At 36.5% G+C, this 19,815-nt stretch overlaps 1 protein-coding gene across 3 annotated transcripts in view; it reads left to right on the forward strand.

Moving 5' to 3' along the window:
- The first annotated feature begins 4,064 nt into the window (after positions 1-4,064).
- Positions 4,065-19,815, forward strand: part of ZNF644 (zinc finger protein 644) — a 100,608-nt gene continuing 84,857 nt past the window's right edge. The window contains exons 1-2 of one of the 3 annotated variants that reach the window (XM_040627052.1): positions 4,118-4,195; positions 4,987-5,583. The gene's annotated coding sequence lies outside the window, so the exon portion shown is untranslated. Of the gene's footprint in view, positions 4,196-4,986; positions 5,584-19,815 lie in introns of all 3 variants that reach the window. The other 2 variants (XM_008690607.2, XM_040627051.1) reach the window with 2 other exon arrangements.

A 19,815-nucleotide genomic window follows, 5' to 3' on the forward strand; every position in this document is an offset into this window, starting at 1 on the left:
TATTGGCTTACTATTTTATGTTCATTTTTCTATAGTAAAGCACATGAAATGGTTGAAATTGCAGATGCCCTTTTTCCTTGGATGGATCTCAACCAAATATCCCGGAACATCTGGAATCTTTCACTGCAGAAAAAATAAACAATAAAGGCATTTCTCAAATTTAATGTGTGTGGAAATTTGATGAAGGCCTAGCGAGGGCTTTTTTCTAACCAAGAGAAAGCTGGCTGGTTAGTTGCCAAGAATCCTTGAGCAGTGCGTTTACCTAGAGCCTGAGATTAGTCTCTCAGCCTTGTGAGTCCAGTGGCTCAGTTGCTATTTCCTCTTCGTTCCTTTTCTTTCACTCCTGAACCCACTGCAGTCGGCTGAGTCACTCCACTGACCTTGCTCTTACCAAGGTCACCAATGATCTTGTATACCCAGTGGACACCACTTATCTTTCATAACCTTTTTGCTACATTTACTCAGGATGTGCAGAGCCCCTGCTTTGTGTTCACCAGTCCCATTTCCTTTTCCTCCAGGGCACACTGCCTAACTACATTTCCTAGGCTCCGCCTGCCGTTAGGAAGGACCATGTGACTAAACTGCTTGTAAAAAGTGAAAGTGAGAAGTGATTTGTGCCACTTCTGGGCTTGGCCACTTCAACTTACTGCACTCGTTTCTCCATGTATACCTTCTGTCTCTTTGCAGAGGATCTCATAGAAGACTCTAAGATCTTAGGGGATGCCAAGTCAAATGGTGGAAGGACCTTCCGTGCTTTGGGGCCTCCCCTCTCCTTGACTGCAGTGGAGTGTGACCTGAATAAGAATGAAACTTGACTATGTGAAGCCATTGAGGTTATTTGTTATGGTAGTCAGCTGTTACCAATACCTCTTTGGCTTCTGTGGGGTTATTCTCATGCCTGAATCTACTTTTTTGGATCTGTCCTTCCATTTCTTGTTTTCTTGGACTTCTCCACTTATTTCTTAAATATTTTTTTAAGTTTCCATGGCCCACTGTTTTCTTTCTCTACATGTATTCTGTGAACAAACTTACATACTCTCACAGACTCTCAAGGTCTACTTCTGATATGCTGATGAGTTAAAGTAGGAAATGTGTTTCTAAATATTAAACATAATTCTTACTAAATATTAAAAAGTATATATGTACTTAACCTATTTTATACCATGTTTTACAAGATTTTGTTTTTAAAAGCTTTCATTTATTTATTTATTTATTTTTAAGTAGTCTCCATGCCCAGTATGGAGCTCAAAACAGGGCTTGAACTCAGGACCCTGAGATCAAGAGCCAGACACTTAGCTGACTGAGCCACCCAGGCAGCCCTATGAGGCTCTGTTTTAACCATGATTTTGTTTAACCATGATTTTGAAATCTTTATTATCTATTTCCTTATCTTCCCCATTCCCTGGTAAATTGAGAGTTGATTATATTTTTTGTCTAGTTCTTTTATTGGACTGTAAAAGCTCCTCATGCATTCAACTATGATTTATGAAATATGTACAACAAACTCTCTTATTCTTCTTTTTGCTGCAGTGCCTAGTATAGCACTTTGCATAGAGTAAGCAATTGGTGAACATTGGTTGAATTGAACAAAATTGTTTATTGCATACTTGCTATGTTTAAGGCTCTGTGCTGGAGTTAACGTGAGACAAAAATAAAGATAAGACTTGATTTCTATTAACTTCATCTTTTTCCATGCCAAACATCCTCCTACCCCCACCCCAATTGACAAACATTATAATATTTGCAGTTCCACAAATGAGGCTGCTTTACAGTCTTGGTACTCAGAGGTGGGTCTAGAACTAGTGAGGCCCTAAGATAAATCCAAAACTTGACTTTATTACCAGGATAGTAGATTAATCAGGTTTTATTTTTTCTTTTTGCTTGGAATTAAGAAGTATTAGAATGTGGAGGCTTACCTGCTTTTATTCAATATCAAATTGCATTTTCTTTTCGATTAGGTCATTTGAGACCACAGTTTACTTTGTATCTTTTATTGGGTAATTCCATTCACTGGAATAACTTTCTTCTCTCTCTTTCTTTTAAAAGATTCTTGATCAGATGCATTTATTAGAGCATTATTTTATTATGGTGAGTAGATGTGCTTTGTGAATTTTCTCCCAGGGTCAAACTGTTTTCTACATCTTGATGTTTATTCTCAACTGCCATTTCCTTTTAATGTCTTTAAATATTTTGGCATTGTACCACATAACTGGTCCTTGGATTTTTCCAGTTGCCTACGTGTATTTTTCTTTTTGTATTACCTTTTTCAAGCTTCCTACCCTTATTAAGTTTTTTGACATCTGTTTTGTTTGTAGTTTCATCAACTATTACTACTTTTACTATGTAATTACTACTATTTCTTGTACTACTATATCTATAGTACTAGATTTTAGTTGCCTGATTCTAGTATAAAACAAACAGCTTCATTACTAAGACAAGTTCCAGATCATGGTTGAGTTCTAAGTGGTTCCATTTGCTTGTTGTAGGATTTGTCTGCACATAAGTCAGTCAGTAATGTATATTCACAACAGAGGGTGGGGTTTATTTATTTATTTATTTATTTATTTATGTATTGGTAACTGCTTTTGTAGTGATACAATGTCGGGAGAATTTTCATAGTACAAAGTATTTTTATTAATTGTAAGTCCAGTAGTAAATGGAGAACGTCCAATTTTAATGATTCTGCAGATGAGATGACCCAAAGGGATCCCCCCTCAATTGGCTAGAAAAATATACACATTTACATTTTATTATTTACCCATTTGTGTAAATAAGGAAGGAAAATTCACATTTTAAAGAGTCTAAAGAGCTGTGTGACTTTGAGAAAATTACCTAACCTCCGTTCGCCTTACTAGGTTGTAATGAAATTCATTGAGTTAGAACAATATTTGGTACCTAGTAAGCGCTCAAAAGCATTAGCTATTAAAAAAAAGTGTTAGCTATTATTATTAACTAATGCAGCAAGTGTAAATATCTGTTTTGGGGGATCTATATTTCCTGCTGTTGATAGTCATATAGTACAGGATAGAGAATGTTCCTCATTCTTGTCAAATAAGCACAATTACACTGTGTTTCTCTGAATACCAATAACATCATGAGGGTTTGGAGGAGCACAGTTTATAATAGTTGCTAAACTAATGAAACTTTTTTTCCTTTTAAATTGAAAACAGAGATTCAGAAAAGCTGAAGAATTTATTAAGACAGGACTTGTAGATTTCTTGGCAGCTTTTGGTTCATGTCAAACGTATTAGCAACTTCTTGTTTGCTCAGTTCAAAAGCAAAGAGAACAGCCCAAGTCAGTGTTTCTCAAAGTACAGTGTGTGAAACTCTGTCCTCAGACTCTTGGGGTGGATGCTTCTTAAAAAGGGAGCTTTCCAGAACTCTCTTGGGACCTACCGATTCATTGAAGGGTTAACCGGTATCTCAAGTGTTTCTTATATAACCTTAATTTGGAGACTCCTGGCATATTGAGTAATGCAGGGAGAGAATATCCTCCCTGCACTTGAAATTTGAAAGAAATCAAATTGGGCCAAACCCTGGGCACCTTTTAGGGTAGGCTGCTCTGCTAATTGAGTTGCCACATTTGATGCTTCGGCTGGTCATCAAGCATCTCCCAACAATTGGTTCTGTTAAGATCCAAACCTTCCTCTGCCATTACAGTTGTGACTGGCAATCTTGAGTTCCTTAGCTGTTTTCATCAACAGTAGGAAAAGGAATTCTGGCACGCTAGTGATTATGGAAATCAAATATGGGCCTGTTCCACCTTAAAGGGCCTAGGCTTGCCTAAGTGCTTGGGTCTTGCAGAGTTTGGGCACCACCATATTTGGAGAGTGCCTACTTTGGGGCGGGAACCTCCTTGAGAGTGATTAGGTCAGCGCTGGGGGAGGTGACCTTGTTTGGTTTCTGGCATCCGAGAACAGTGGTGCACTGTTTCTGCTGCCCCCGTTTGCCTAATTGGCCCAGGCGCTCCATCAGAGCAAAGCCGCCCAAGAGCTCCTCGCTGGACGCCCCCGCGGCCCGCAGCTCGGTAGAGGCGGGAAAGCAGCGCGCCTGCGCCGTGGGAACCGGGGCCGGAGGCGAAAAGCGGGGAGCGGAGGGGGGCCGTTGGAGCCGAGTAGCGTACAGAGCGGCGTGTGACGCGGGGACGCCGCGCGCTCCCAACGTCGCCCCGGTTTGACGCACACGGCACCAAACTGTGAGTTTCAGGGGTTATTTGGTCGGATTCTCCGGGACTCGAGTGGGTTTCGGGCCTCTGGGCTGTGGCGGCGGCGGGATTGAGGGTGGCGGAAGAACTTGGGGGACCCGACCTTCGGCGCTCGGGCCCGGGGAGTTACGCCCTAGGCTGGGTCCCAACCATCCAAAAGGACGCGTTTTGCCGCACAGGCTAAGATGGCGGCGGCGGCCGAGGAGGCGGAGTTGGTGCTACACAAGGAGCCCGGGCCCCGGGTTCGGGGAGGCGGCGGCCGCGGCGGCCGCGGGGGGCGGCGGAGCCTGAGGTGAGCGGCGGCCGCCGCCGCGGGGCGGGACTCGGCGGAGAGTGGGTGGGGGGGGAACCTTTCCACGGCGGCGTCGGAGGATCCGGTAGCGGACACAAAGGGGCTGAGCTGGGCACTAGACTTGGGGGTTTTGTTTAGTCACATGAAGCCGAGCAGCCAGTGAGCAGTAGGGGGAAGGGGCCGAGATCAGGCGGCTTGGGGAGCCTGGCGGTCGCCATTGCAACGCACTGAGTAACGGGGCGGTCCGAGAGCAGTCACCAACCCCTCTCCGGGGCTGCTCGGTTTTGGCCAGAAGCGCCAGCTCTGGCATTAACTGTACACACCCCTCCCCTAACGTGGGACCAGGACTGCATAGCCGTCCCCTCCCCCTGTTCTGGAAGATCTTATGCCGATAGGTGCCTGGGAAGTAACAGCAAGAGGTAAATCGCCCAAAGTGTTTGGGTTGCCAGGGGCTTGGTGGGTGACCAGCTAAAGCTTTTTGCTTCTCCAGGTCTGATTCCCTGGCCTTTGTGTCCCTGGGAGCTTAATCTCTGCCAGAGGAAAGCAGGTGTGCTCCACTTCTCCCGTGAACCTGAAGATGAGTTGTCCCAGACCCTTCTCAGTGATTGGAAACTTAGGTGGTGGAGCTAAAGGTTTCTTGTTACGAGACTTCCACAGACGACTCTCGTGTTGGGATCCATCCATGGTTTAGCAACATTAGTGGAAAACTTTTCTTGAACTGTCTGAGTAATATTGACATAAATTTAGTTGTTATAAAACTTTCATGTTTAGACTTCAGATTTTGTGTGGTCATTAAGAACTACTCAACAAAGGGGTAAACACAATGAGGGCCTAAATGATGGTCCTGTTTTGTATACAAGTCAATAATTACAACAGAAATACCAAAACACCATCATCTCTTCTGGCCAGTTCCGACTAATGCCAGTCTTGTTGCATCTGGATGATAGATTAGATTTGCCTTAATAGTATATTGCTTCTCTGCAGTAGTTTAGTTACATTTCTTTGGTCCAAGAAGAAGGAAAGCATTTCAAAAATAGACAACTCAAGTTACTCAAAGGAAACCCGCTCTTTGCCTTCAGTGTCGTGTGTAAGTATCCAGGGAACTTGATGGCAGTAATCCTGCCTTGGTAGCTTTGGTGAGAAAAAATTAGTTTTTATGAGGAAGTTATAATTTAGTTTAGACATTTTAATGGGTAAAACATGAAGGCTTGACCACTGTTGGTGCAGTGATAAGTATATTCATGTTAAAACCATGGCAGTGTAAATTTTAGAATTCTAACACAACGTTATACTGCACTTATGGCTACATCGTACTTTGTATATTGTATTAACTAATGTTTGAAGTACAGAACTTGGAAACAACTAATGTTTTGGCCAGGTCACATTAACAGAGTAAATAATGTGATTGAAGGGATAAACACATTTAGATCGTTAACTTTAGATCTCTGTTCAAATTAAAATACAATTTTTTAATGTAACTTAAAACTTTCATTTTCCTTGCTTCTTTCAGATACATATTTTCCCCCTTTTAGCTTTTCTTCTAAATAGAGAACAATCTTACTGTATTAATGAATAGGAGATACATAGGCAAAACGTATTACTGAGTCATGCAGTGTTAGAGTGGAAGGAATCTCAGGGAACAGCTAGTTATACCCACTGTTTTATGATATATTTAGGGCTAGATATGATTATGTTAGTGCATAACGGAAGATTGTCTTTTCAACTTCTACCCCGTTGCTCTTTTCATCGGTCACATTGCTAGGATGAGAAGGTGACTCTGTAACTAATAGTGGTTGAAAACTAAGAGTATGTTTGAAAGTATCTGTGAGATACTATTATTTTAATGAGAACTTCTGTGACAATAAGTTAAAAACTGTTATTTAACATGATGCCGTGATGTAGTTTTTAAAGTGACTTCCGGTGAAATAATTCCAGATAACAAAATCCAGACATTTCAGGTAATTTTGGAGCAATATTGCTTTTGAATTTCGAGTTTTTAAAAAATCAGTCTTGACCCAAAAAATTTAAAGAAACAAACAGCTTGATGAATTTCTTGGAAAGTTTGAAATAACTGCCATTATTACCAGTTATTACATAAGAAATGAGATGCCTAGAACAGTGACGTAGTGCCTTCATTTTGTAATAGCTTTTTTTTGGGGTAAATGGACATGCCACTGAGATAGGCCCTTGTTAAAAACAACTTGTTAAGATTACTACTACCACTGAAGTAAGATCAGTTAGGAAATCCAACAAGTAGCAAAATCATTTATGGTAGGATCCCACAGTTCCTTAACTTCTTTGATATATGTAACAAAAACTTGTTAAATTGCATTGAGGTTTTAAAGCCGTTATGGGTCATTTAAACTGCATTTAAATTATTGATTTTTTAAGAAAGTTGATAAGCTATTAATTTTCAACACTGTGTGAGTGGATTTACTTACAGTTTAGTCTTACGATAATTAGGATAACTCTCAGATGATTTGTAATTACAGAGTCTGTTACCTGCAAACTTTAAACATTTTGCAGTTTTAATTTGTTATTCAAGTTATAAAAGGGAGAGTTTTGGTGTGGTTGAATTGAGACCGTATTGGGTAGCAGGGGGAAAAGAGAGTCAAGGACAGTCACTAGAAGTGGTGGGGATACCTGCAATTTAGAGAAATTGATAGACAAGATTAGGTTTGTCAGAGATACACTGTTAGGGTTACTTATTTAGATTCTTCTCAGGGTGTGATTCCAAAGGAAAAGAGTGGATCTTATTCTTATTATTATTCTTGTAGGAATACTTTTCTCATGATTGCTTTTCAGGCAATCTTAAGGCAGCAGTTTGCCCTGAATTCAGAAATAGGTATGATGAGTTTCCATTCCTAATTTTTAGAACAGTCCGTTTTTAGCAGTCCTTTTAAAAAAGTGTTTTTAACTTTTTTAGTGATAGCCCTATACAATAAAACATGAGAATAAAGGATAGCTACTATGATCTTTTGGATAGGTATTCAAATGAGCTCTAACTTTTTACATTTATTACCATTAATCCCTATAGAGTCTATTTTGTAGTTGGTATTTGTAAATATTTACAAAGTTATGAGATGTAGCAATGACTGAAGCAGTTTTAGAAGTGTTGTCTTTTAATTCAGGTTTATTGCAAGGAAATTGTTGCTTTTACTATTACAAGCCATTTACATCTTTGAATTTTCAGAAAATTGACAATAATAATCTGATTCTAGCACTAGCTCACCCTGCTGGTTGGCTGAAGTATTTCTATATTTTTCTTAAAAACAAATATAAAGATCACCGGAGACCTAGAAGGTAGAATGGCAAATTCAATTCATAGTCTTTCTTCAGGAAGATGGGGAGTCTCCATGAAAAAGGTATTTTCTCATCTCTAGGGTCTTTGCTCTACTGTTAAATTTTTTCTAAGATCTGCCAAATTTTGAGTTACTATCCTCTTTGAATTTACTAGGAACTCTTAAGTAATTATGAGGAGTTACTATGTTTTTGCCCTTTTAAATTCAAGATAGGACATCCTTCGACAATTTGAGAGATGATAGCAAAGAAAACAAAAAGTCCTGTGAGATAACTTTCCAGGAGGAGAAAAGCAGAGGATTTCAGGGGGAAGAAAAGAAGCATGCCAGGACAGAAGCAGCAGTGCATACTTCTCCGGAATGGAGGGAAGTGAGGCTGGATTAAGACTAGTGTTTCTAAGATATTTCCTTTATACTCTCCCTCTACTAATCTTTGCTTTACCTCTTCTGTTTGCAAGCTGTAGCCTTCCCATTCCATTTGGGATTCTTGGAACTGTGATCTTGTAAGTAACTTTGTGAAAAGTATAGATGAGTAATTTGTTCCTTGCAATTCAATTCTATTAGCCTAGATTGTGGTATAGTTGAAGTTGCTTAGAGTGATAAATATGATTTTTAGATATTAAACCTTTTAGTATGTATATCATTCATTGAAGCTGAATATATAGTTTTTAAAAGACTTTTTGTACAAAGTCCAATTTAAATATGTTAGGAGCCAAATGGATAATTTAAAATAAAATCCTAATAAAGTGTTAGGATTAAAGTACTTTACAGATTACAAAACATATATATATCTGTATTGTATCAGTTATTTATCTAACTTTTATAAAAGATTAACATTTTTATCCTTTCTTCTGTGGCATTTATTCTTTTAACTGAAAGCTTAATGCAGATCTTTTTCATCAGTTTCTTGAGGAAGATGTTAAATGTAACTGTTATTTTCAAAACACCATTTATTGGGGAGGGAATGATTGCCAGTTGTTGAATGGTTTGTGAAGGTGGACAAAACCTTGCCAAAGTGGGAATTGCCTACTGCTTACCATTGATTTACTGAATAATACATACACACATAAACATGTATATGTACACACACACAGGCAATCATAGTTGCATTTGTAATTATATAGGAATAAAGAGGCAGGATGAGATAAGGTTTAAAAGTGTAAGCCTTGAAGTAAAACTGATGGGGTTAAAATCTAGCTGTGTGGGGGCACCTGGCTGGCTCAGTTGGTAGAACATGTGACTCTTGAGTCAGAGTTGTGAGTTCACGCCCCACTCTCTACATTGGGCATAGAGAGTACTTAAAAAAATCAAGCTGTGTGAGCACTAAGCAAGAGGATTTAACAATATCATCTTCATAGAGGCTTAAGGTTTACATTGCATAATTCACGTAAAGTCCTTAGCTTTCTGGCACACAATGGGTACACAAATGTTACCTTTTATAATAGTTATTACTATTATATAGTATTTATAGTTATTACTATTAACTATAGTAGTTATTACTACTATAATAGTTATTACTATTACCATTGTTTAATTTTTTTTATAGTAACTTGAAATTTTCACCTGCAAGTGATTTGGAATTGTATGCTTTTACTGTTGTTCCTTTTTTAGACCCATGTCTACAAAGGTAAGGTTGTTATAAAGGAAGTCAGCAGGCATCAAAGTTTGCCTTCAAGCAGCAAAAGCTATTAACCAGGTTCAGTATTTCAGGAACACATTCCCTTTTGTTACTGTCAGCTGATGAATAAATGCACTTGGGAGTGAGTACATTTTAGTGAAGTTATTTCCCAACCAATATGTTGGTTTATCTTTGTTAAAACATCCTGAATTTCTTCACTCTCCTTTAAATTTCTGACCATGAGGATGGTAGTGATCATTAGTAGAGAGAAGAGGATGAGCGGCTGTGTGTATTTGTACGTAATATACGTATAAACCCCAGATAGGAGTGAAGAGGAGCTTCAACAGCAGCTAGATTGAGGAGAAGCATGTTATCTTTTCATTGCTTAGTCTGAGTCAGGGGAATTTCCTCAAACAGCATTTCCTTTTGCTGTTTTCCTCTCTATACTTTGTTTTGTATTTGTCTGTGCTGATACAGCCTTAAACTTATTTCTCTCTTTAATTTTTCTTCTACTACCTACTTCTCCCACCACCAACACAAATTTTAAGCTTTTTAAAAAAAAATGTAAAAGGAAGCTAGTAAAATTTAGTTCACATGCAGAGGGGTGTGAGTATGAAAAATTAGAAGTTTCGTATATGCTTAAAAATATTTTTCAGCAGTTTGGAAAATGAAGGGGGGAAAAGTCCCCCATAATCTTATCACCGTTATGTAGTCATTAGTATTAAAGGAAAGGGAGATGAGACTGACATACTTAAACATCTCCTGTGTATTCCTTACAGTAATGCTTGATATATATATTCCCATTTTATGTGCAAGGAAACAAACTCAGACTCAGGTCACATAGATAGTAAACAGTACAGCAGTCAAGTTTGAATTATAGGCGTATCTTGATTATATAGATAAGTTCTTTCTATTCTACCTTCCTCTCCTTTCTATCTGTCTATACTTTAACCTAATTATTACAATCTATAAGTTTTATTTCCTACTTATAAAACAACATTATAAAAGCATTTTTCTGCCTACCCTTATTTCAAGCGGTATCTTATTGACCACATTGTTTATTCATACAATCATATAAATACTCTTTGTCTTGGCTACTGGATATTGGTACAATGATATTGGTTAAAGTGGAAGCTGCCTTTTTCTTTACTGAGTGACCAAGAAGAAAAATAGTGTAGGTTAATCAAAACTAATACTCTCTGGTATTAGAAAAACTACAGGTTTAATGATACTATCTGATGAGATATTTAACTCAAAATTGGATATACATAAAATGTAGATGACATTTCCAGTTTATAGCCATCAGAGAACAACTTTTTAAATATTTTTATACTTTGAAATGCTGTAAGCTTCCTTGTTAGAAATACTTTAAAAGTGATATTAAAATTAAACAGGTACTTAATTCTGTTTAAAACGTTACTGTCTGTAATTCCTAATATAATAATTGCTATAGAAGGGAAAAATACTGAATTCTTATACTCTCATTGGGTGGATGAGATGTATTAAAAAACATTTGTGGGACTTTTATAAATAGATTATAGAGGGCACACTGCCCAAAAGAAATACGTTGAGCCACAAATGTGATTTAAAATTTTCCATAGCCATGTTAAAAAATGAAATAGGTAAAATTAATTTTATTGATGTGTTTATTTAACCCAGTATAATCAAAACAGTCTTTCAGTATGGAAATACAATTGAGATATTTTACATTCTTTTTTTCATGCCAATTCTTCAAAATCAAAAGTGTGTGTTCCACACTTAAAGCACATCTCAATTCAGATTAGCCAAACCTCAAGTGCTTAGTAGCGACATGGTTTTCATACTGGACGGTGCAGATATAGATAGTAAGTTCTGTACAAGTATGGAGAAAAGATAAAATAGAAATTGAACTGAGCCTTAAAGAATAGCTAAGAAAAGAGTATGCTGGAGAACAAATCTGTAAAGTGATAGGAATTAAAATAGGAGATGTAATTTGAAATCAGAGTGGCTTGAATCTAGTTTAGGGAATTTGTTTTGTATGGAGGGTGTGTATGTGAAATATATGTTGGAGGGTGCTTAATCCATGGCTTGTACATGAGCATTTAATGACTATTGAATTAATATTTAAGTGAATTAATATGAGGCAGAACAAGAAAAATGCTGAAAGAATACTAATAAAGTCTCATAGGTCTCCTAAGGGGAAAGAGTTGTACTCAGAGTATATTGGTGTTCTGTGATTAGCAGTATAATGGAGAATGATCAAAACGGATGAGATTTGAGAAAAGGTTTTTATATTTGACCATTGTTGGTGAGTTATTTTTAAATGTTTTATTTATTTATTTTTAAAGATGTATTTAGTTATTTGAGAGCAGGAGGGGAGGGGCAGAAGGAGAGGTTGAGAATCTTAAGCCGACTCCCTGCTAAGCACAGAGCCCAACATGGGGCTTGATCTCATGACCCCAAGATCATGACTTGAGCTGAAATCAAAAGTCAGATGTTTAACCAACTGAGCCCCCAAGGCGCCCCTATGTATTTTGTTTAGATATAACTTACATACAGTGAAGTGCACAAATCATGAATACAGCTCAGTGAAATTTTACGTGTAAGTACACATAACTTCTACTCAGATCAAGATATGGAACACTGAGAAAGGTGCCTTGTGCCCCTTCCTATAATTCCCCCTCCAGAAGTAACCACTATTTTGATCTCTGTCACCATGAATAAATTTGACTTATTTTAAAACTTGTTTATGGCATATTTGTCCTCCTTTCCAAGGGTAGTAAGAATTGATGGCTTAAATCTCTTTCTTTTCTATTCCTGTTTGGCATAAAGTGAATTTGGAGGTAATGAGATGATAAGTAGTTGGTACCATGGCTCTTCTGTTTTGTTTTTTTCCAGTGTGGTTTATGCCAGGATCAGAGAGGTGTTTCTTAGTTTTCATTAATATTGACCCTTTAGAAGTTTTATGACTAGAGAATTTGTTTAGAATGCAGAGATTGGAGTTGCTTGTACAGATAACATAGTTATCTGGCTTGCTTTCATTACAGTATTCTCTAGGCATATAGTCAAGAAGTAGGTAGAGGAGGTCTTGGATTGCCTCCTTCTATAGAGGCCTTTTGGAACCTCTTTAATAGCTTCTAAGCATTATGTGAGTTAGCTTTCAGGCATTGCAGGTTACTTAATAAGGTATTTGAGTATTTCTGATTGTGATTGTAGGGGTAAGAATAAAGTGGTATACTTCTGTTTACAGCTCAGTATCCATTCTCTACCTGAAAGATTTTGACATTTATGTGTAAAGAACTAAAATGTTACCTTCAGGACAGTTACACAAAAAATCGAATGGTTAAAATCCATGAGGTACACTTTACAAAATGAGAACTGAAATGGAATTATTGATAATGATTTTTACTTCTAGCACTTGCATTGGTTTTATTTTTCAAATGGAATTAATGGTCACAACATTGTGTTTCATAAATAATGAGCAGTGGAAGGCTTGTTTACTAGTGTAACAGTTGGTGTTTTTGGCAGAGGGATTTTTATTTCTGAAATATGTATTATAGTAAAGTTGTAAAAAGTACGTAACAATGAAAATATGTATCTACATTCTAGTATGCCTAGTTTTGAGGAATAGATATGTTTTGTAAATTGTGCAGAAGTGGACATAAAAATACTTTCTCGTTAACATTTGGATTATGAATGCTTTTGAACTTACAAATGAAAATATTTATATGAAGTTTTGGTTTTTTAAAATGTATCGTAACTTTGCTTAATATACTCTTGTTCTAAGAATTTAATAGTTGTCTTGAAGAAATAAAAGCTCATCTATCAACTTACGTAGGTTTTGTATTTGTGAAGTGTAGAAGGCTAACGCAAAATCAGTTAGATTAGACCTTGAAAACATACGGTTATAAGCTACAAAATATGAAGACTTTATGTAATACCTTTTGGGTAAGATTTAGAAAACCACAGTCAAAACAATTAGAATGTTACTAATTAACAGCCTTAAGAGCTGACTTCTGTGGGTAGAAAAAACACACTTAAGGGTATGTTCTGTGTTTTTGTGTTGTTTTGACAAAAATGGATTTTGTATTTGAATTTAGTTTTGGGAGATTGGATTTTTTCGTATGCAGAAAAACCTTATTTGTATGGTTGTATTTTCTCCAACCTTTGCTTGTTTTCATTGGGTTAGTTATTACAGAGAATTCATGTAGTACCTCACTGGGGGTAAGAATGCTGAAATACAGAGCAAAGGATATGGTTCCTCTTCTAAAGAACTCATGAGCACACAACTTGAGGAGTACTTAAAGAAACATTTGAATTACTGAGTTGACACAAAATAAAATGAGTGGTATCTAGTAAGATTGGACTAATTAATTAAGCTTCTTGGCAAAAATATTTTTATAATCTAGGTTTTGAAGAAGTGGTATGAATAGATTAGTGGAGAGGGAAGGGAATATCAACTAGGGAGAAAGGCATGTTAAAAAGCACAGAGATAGGAATTGTGGAGTGCAAGCATTTTCCTTACTCAGAGTAGCCTCTATTTTAAATGAATGTAATGAAAAATAAATTTGCTAAGATTGTGGCCTGAGCTGGAGGAATCTAAAGAAATTTGGATTAGAAATTAGAAATAAGGGGGGCGCCTGGGTGGCACAGCGGTTAAGCATCTGCCTTCGGCTCAGGGCGTGATCCCGGCGATCTGGGATCGAGCCCCACGTCAGGCTCCTCTGCTAGGAGCCTGCTTCTTCCTCTCCCACTCCCCCTGCTTGTGTTCCCTCTCTCGCTGGCTGTCTCTATCTCTGTCGAATAAATAAATAAAATCTTAAAAAAAAAAAAAAAAAAGAAATTAGAAATAAGGGATTCAACTAAAGTACACTGAACAGGAATAAATGAAGAAAAACAAAAAAGGATTAGTAGCCAGATATAACATGATTGGAGAAGAGATTGAAGTGAGGAAGGCCAGTTAGAGGTTATTACCTTGGTGGGTGGGAGGGAGGATATATTAAGAGTAAATAAGGGTGGGTAGTTTTAAAATCAGGCAGGTAAAATGTGTGGGTCCTAAGTTTGTTACGCAAAGTTAAAATTAGAATGAAACAGTTTTATTATCTCCAGCTATTGAAAATAAATTTACTTGGACACACAATTTGCAAATAAATTATTAACACTAATTGGGATACATCTGCCTTGTTCCATAAAAAAAACTGATGAGCTTTTAAGTTAGATTTTTTTTCAAATCAAAACTAAGTAAAACTCAGAGTTATGCTCTAGTGGTATTTTCTGAATTGCTAGTACTTTGAGGAAAAAATACTTGAGATGGATAGTAAGAAGAGCTTGTAATTGTTGTATTTTGTTATAATAGTACATTTTAGCCATGGTTTAAGAGACATTCTAATTGGTATAGGAGTTGGTGGGAAAATAGATAATGAAAATTAGTGGTCTGGACTTTGGTGTTTAAATTTGTTTTAAAATAAATGCTTATTTTAAAATTTAGAATAGTTGGAAACACACTGCTTTTATTGGAGGAAAAGATCCCTATAGTTTCCTTGGAGCAATAGTATTTTTTGATATTTAAGATGTAAGTTGTTTGTCTTCACTGGAGTTTTTAAGAGTTCTTGAATGTGTACCATGACTTATAATTAGTAGATTATTCTTAGAAGAATTTTTAAAAAGATTTATTTATTTGACAGAGAGCAAGAGAACACTTGCTGTGGGGAGGGGCAGAGGAAGAGAGTGTCTCAAGCGGACTCTGTGCTGAGCACAGGGCCTGATGCAGGGCTTGATCCCACAACCCTGAGATCACGACCTGATCCAAAACCAAGAGTTGGACACTTAACTGACTGTACCACTAGGTGCCCCTTAAAATAGAAGAATTAGAAGAGTATGAAAAAGTTATACAAGTAATAAAATTAAAAATTGTTTTCTGCCCGTTTTAGAGTTAGTAAATAGAACAGAATTTGGGAGTGAATAGAGTCTAGGAATTTAAGGTAGTATGTTAGTCTTACTTTAACAAATTTACATTTTCACCATTCTCACAGTTAATATAGGGTGAACTTCAGCTAGTAAAGAAGTTAGGTTTCTGGCAACCTGGTAAAATAGGGAGGTACATTTGTGTCCAAGTTACCTGTTGAGATATCAGTTAAAGCAAAAGAGAATACGCTGTTCCCTACTGTCACTGGAAATAAGAGAATTCATTGATCACTCTGAAGTTTGGCATTTTAGTATAAATAGTATGGGTGAGAAGGGATAATAGCAGAACTGTCTATTCTCTGATTATCCTGATGAACTATTGGTATGGGAATAGGAAGCTTCCCTGAAAGCTCTCCCCTGGACGTCTTTCCTCTTCCCTGTTTGCCTGTAAACTTCTTGGAAATAGATCCATCCCCACCTGTTTACGCTGCTTGGGTCTATGCAAGGTGAAAAGCAATGAAAAATCACCGTGTGCATGAGGAGAGGCCACAGTTTGAGAGGGAAGGGGACTAGGAAACAAAATTGACTGTCCCATACACATTGATCCTACCGAGAAGTTCATACAGGAAAGAGGTGGAGAATATAGAGATAATTTCCAGTGGCTGTGATGGAACCAAAAATCTTGTGCTAGATCAGTGAATGCCTTAATGGTGGCAGTGCCATTTAGAGTGATACAAATAGCATCCTCCATAGGTATCCTTTAGTGTGATATTCTTTGTCTAACTTCCTCCTCGTTCATCTTATTTTCTAAGACTTATTCACCAACTTCCTGTCAAGTTTCGTTCCCTGATACCCTTCTAACAGCTTTTTCTTCACGTAACAGGAATTGGTCTTCCTCGCTCCCTGCCTTTACGTACTGGATTAAAAATTCTTGGTGTGTGGTTTGGAGTTTTATCTAAGACATAATAATGAACCTTAAAAATAAAAGAATAGCAAAAATATGAAAACTTAAAAGTTAATCAATGTCAAGCAAAGGAAAAAACCTTTCTAGGGTAAAATGGGTGAAAAAAACATTTTTAATTAATAAAAAGTTAGAGCTACTAAACACTATTAGGCTTGAACTTTTGTGTGATAAACAGCATTGAAATGTGAAGTGTAGAGTAAGTAGGCTTTCTTTAGAGAAATTAGTAACACCAACTTTCATTTATCTTAGAATTTAATAGAGCAAATAAACAACAATTGAGGCTTTGTTTGAATAGCAGTATGTTTTATTTACTAGATGTATGTCGAACTTTGTTCCAAATAGAGAATAGACATTCTTTTCAAATTCCTGTGAATTTTTAAAAAATTGTGTCTTGGGCTTTAAGGAGAATTTGAAGTTTTAAATTAGAGAAATTGAATTGTATAGGCCAATGTTTTTTGACTAAAATAATAAAACTGGTGTTCAAGCCAAATGATTATAACTACTTGGATGATGAAAACTCTGTGTCCTACTGGGATTTAAGCTTAAATTTAATACTGATTAGAACTTAACAACAATGAGTATGTGGCCGAAAAAACAGATGAGGTTAATATTCATTTAAACACGAGTTAGAGACCTTTACTTTGCTATCAGAGCCCTAATAGAATTACAATAGTGGTTTTGTTAAAAAGGCATTGATTGTCAAGGACAAAGAAAACTGGAAAATTGATCACAGAAGTAAAACTTTGGAAGCTTGAAAGCAGAAGTGGTAACTAATTTTGTAGATCTGAGAAAACTGAATTTTCTGCAATTAGTGGGGGAGGCCTAGAATTGGTACTGTAGACCCTGGGATGCTTCAGAAATTGGTGGCTTCAGGTACTTTGAAAGAATTGCCCCAAAGCATATAATAAGTAAGCAATGCTTGTGGTACTAGGAGGGGGTTTCTTACTTTGAGGTTTCTTCTCTGATATTCAAATGGAGGATTTCTGTATCTGAGAACTCTACACACAGCTTGGGTTAAGGATGACATACTAAAAAAACAGAATTACATAGAAATCTACATGTTGAACCAGGAATCATCTCCAGCCTTTTTTTCTCTATTAGTTCTGAGAATACTGGGTGTCAGGCTCATAACCCCAGATGTGAGACTGGAAGATTAATCCTGTTATAGCAAACTAATGATCAGGAAAAAAAGACCAACAGATAATAACAGATGTAGATCCACCCAGGGAAATGGCCCAGATTGATCATCCTGCAGTGACACCTACCCATTAACACAGGATTTCCAGACAGCTTTTATGTGTTTCATTTTAAGATATGACATTAAGGATCATTAAACATTTGAGGATAACCCCACTATGAAAGAGGAGGAGATAGCAGCAATTCAAAACAACAAAACAAAAAAACTTAAAAAGTTAGTGAAATACGTTTGAAAGTAAGATAATTGTATCTTTGAAACAAGAAAGGATGTTTGCTATAAAAAGGCAACCCTCAGAAAACAAAAGCTCTTAGACATTTAGAATATGAAATAAGAGGAGGATTGGAAATATAGAATATGAGGTACTTAATAGAAGAGAAGTTTAGAATATTAAATTCTTGTAGAAGGTTGGAAGATAAAGTTGAGGAAATCTTCTAGAAAGTAGGACGAAAAGATGTTAAAGATAAGGAAATTAGAGGATCATACTTGGTGAGGTCAACATGAAAGATAAAAATTAGAGGATGGGAGAAAATGTGTGGAGGAAATTAATAATAATTAAACAAAAACTTCGGTTTTCACATTGAAAGGCCTTACAGAATGCTCAGGATAATGATTGAAAAAAACAACACATCGAAGTACATCATGATGAATATTCAGACACCAGAAATAAAAGGAAGATCCCAATAGCTTTCCTATATGGAGCATATAAAAGAGATTAGGAGTCAGTAACAATGGAAAGGAATTATTAATGGAATAATACCTTCAAAACTCTTGAAGGAAAGGTATTTACAAACTACTAATTCTGTACCTTGCCAAGCTGTCAAGTGTGGGAGTAGGTTAAAATTATGAAGCATATGAGGTTGTTAGAATATTTCCTTCAACTGCACTGTATCTCAGGAAGTTACTAGAGGACATGGACTTTATCAAAATGATGAGTTAAGTAAAAAAGAGGAATTCTCCAGGAAATAGAATTTAGTATAGGAGAGAAGTAAATACATATCTAAAAAGATGGTGAAGGGACATCCAAGGAGGGTGGCTGTGCAGCAGGTCTGAAGAATGATCAGTTCAGATTGGGAGAAGAAGAAAAGAGGATCTAGATGGTATGTCTTTAGAAAGACTTGTGTGCATGCGCACATGAAGTGGGAGTTTTGTGATTTTATTCAAAAGGGACATTTATCTATAGTTTTCTTTTCCTGTGATGTCTTGGTTTTGGTATGAAAGTAATAATGACTTCATAAAATGAATTAGGAAATGTCCGTTCCTGTTCTATTTTGGGGAAGGTTTGAGAAGGATTGGTGTCAATTCTTTAAACATTTGGTTTAGGGGCGCCTGGGTGGCTCACTTGGTTAAGTGTCTGCCTTTGGCTCAGGTCATGATCCCAGGGTTCTGGGATCAAGCCCCATGTCAGGGTCCGTGCTTAGCAGGGAGTCTGCTTCCTCTCCGCCTCTTGCTCATTCGCTCTCAAATTTAAAAAAGAACAAACATTTGATGTAAAGGTAGATTGCACCAGAGAATCCATCTAATCCGGTTTTATTTTTGGTAAATTTTTCCATTACCTAATCTCTTTAATTTCATTACTTAATCTCTTTAATTACTAAATCTCAAAGTAATTTTCATTACTTAATCTCTTTAAAGGTCTGTTTAGAATTTCTGCCTCTTCTTGATTGAATTTCAGTAGTTTTTTTCTAGAAATTTGTCCATTTTAGGTTATTTGTTACTATACAGTTGTTCCTAGTGTTCCCATATAATCCTTTTTATTTCTTACTATAACGCCAGTAGTAATGATCCTTTTATCATTCTTGATTGTAATAATTTGTCTTTTTTTCTTGGCCCACCCTAGCTGAAGGTTTGTAAATTTCATTGATACTTTCAAGGAACCAACTTTTGATTTCATTGATTTTTCTGTTCTCAGTTTCATTCATTTAAGCTGTAATCGTAATTATTTTCTTTATCTGCCTGTGTTGGGTTTAGTTTTCTCTTTTTCTGGTTTTTAAGGTCTGGTTATTGAATTGAGATCTTTTTAAATGTAGGCATATATAGCTATAAATTTCCATTTAAACATTGCTTTCACTTCATTTAAATTTTTGTGTATTATGCTTTTGTTATAATTTTAAAATATTTTATAATTTTCCTGTGTGATTTCTTTGATCTATTGGTTATTTGGGAGTTGGTTGCTTAATTTCCACATATTAATTTCCCATATTTCTTCTGTAACTGCTTTCTAGTTTGATTCCCTTGTGTTTGGAGAACATGCTTTCTATGATTTTATTCCCTTAAAATTTTTGAAACTTGTATAAAGCGTAATATATGCTCTGTATTGGAGAATGTTCCATGTACACTTAAGAAAGTGTTCTGCTGTT

The sequence above is a fragment of the Ursus maritimus genome, unplaced genomic scaffold (assembly GCF_017311325.1).
Source record: "Ursus maritimus isolate PB19 unplaced genomic scaffold, ASM1731132v1 scaffold_12, whole genome shotgun sequence".
In the NCBI taxonomy this organism is placed as follows: domain Eukaryota; kingdom Metazoa; phylum Chordata; class Mammalia; order Carnivora; family Ursidae; genus Ursus; species Ursus maritimus.